The sequence below is a fragment of the Herpailurus yagouaroundi genome, unplaced genomic scaffold, assembly GCF_014898765.1.
Source record: "Herpailurus yagouaroundi ecotype Mexico unplaced genomic scaffold, PumYag 165, whole genome shotgun sequence".
NCBI lineage: Eukaryota > Metazoa > Chordata > Mammalia > Carnivora > Felidae > Herpailurus > Herpailurus yagouaroundi.
Window position 1 is genome coordinate 26,535,147 of NW_024412406.1, and position 1,418 is coordinate 26,536,564.

The following is a 1,418-nucleotide window of genomic DNA, read 5'->3' on the forward strand; positions in this document are numbered from 1 at the left end:
GGGGTGGCGCGGCCGCCCCGCCTGCCGCGGGCTGGAGGCTGCAGCGCGTCGGGCCCGGAGGCGCCACGGCAGGGGAGCGAGCGGCCGGCGGCCCGGAGCGGCGGGAGAGGAACTGGCTGTCGCTGGGCTCGGCCGAGAGGTCCCAGCTACTTCCTGGTGCTCGGATTTGCATACTGCGCCGGGAGGGCGGGGAAGTGACCGTTTGGCCTCTGCCCAAGGCTTGGGTCTTCGGCGTGGCCGTCGCGCGAGCTTTGAAGGCAGAGAAACTTGGAGTCGCAGCGTGCCGCTCGGGGGAGTGGAGCCGCTGGGGCCCCACATGCTGTCGACGCGGACAGAAGGCTCTTCCAGGGAGCCCGGCCACGGAGCCTCGGTCGGCCCCCTCGGCTTCTCTTCCAAGCCACTCCCGAAGGTGTCAGGAGGTGGGGTGCCCCTGGCCGCAGAGGGGGCGCGCCCTGAGCCCCAGCATCTGGAGTTCTCCAGAGAGAGGCTGAGATGTGCCGAGTGGACGTGCAGAGTCTCACGGAGTTCTTAATGTTCCCAGCAGAGTAAGCCCCTGAAGGGTGCCCACGGGGATGTTCAGGGGGCTGAGCGGGGGCGGAGGGTGGAAGCGGAGTGGAGTGGCCTGGCGAATTACCCGGTTCCTCAAAACTTGGACTTCCTTCCCGGAAAACGGAGATAAAGGTGCCTGGGAGGATGCAATGCTCGTGCAAAGGGCTCCTACTGTGCCCTAGCGCGCCGTGATGGTCGCTGCTATTCTCTCATTCCGGCTCTCTCCGCCTCCCCGCCTGCGGCACGCTGCTCGGCACACAGCAAGGGCATAATCGTGGTTTGTGGAAAGAATGAGCCCGCCTTCAAGCCCGTGTCCCAACTCAGTAAATGCCACACGCAAGTCCGAGATACTCGTCCCAGCCGTGGCGGAGGCCCAGGTCGAAGCGAGATTCCCCGGGATCCCAGCATTACGCCACGCTGTGGAATTCACAAGGAAATAAATAGCGGCCTGTAGGAGATTGACTCTTGGTATTTATAATAGCGACCAAGTGGGGCCTCTCAGGTGCCAGGCATTGGGCTAAGCACTTCTGACCCATTACCCTTCTCTTTCCCCCCCTGTAATTCTTCTTTTAATCTTTTTTTTTTTTAATCAAAGTACAGTTGACCCACAATGTTACATTAGTTTCAGGTGCACAACATAGTGATTCAACAAGTCTATATGGCAATGCTGTGCTCACCACAGGTGGAGCTACCATTGATCGGCACCATTCGAGGCTGTTACAGTACCCTTGACCCCATTGCCTACGCTGTGCCTTTCGCCCCCAGGACTTACTTATTCTCTCACTGGAAGTCTGTGAGCTCCCACTCGCGTCACCTCTTTTGCTCATCTCCCTACCCCCGTGTCCTCTGGCCGTCAGTTTGTCCTCTTT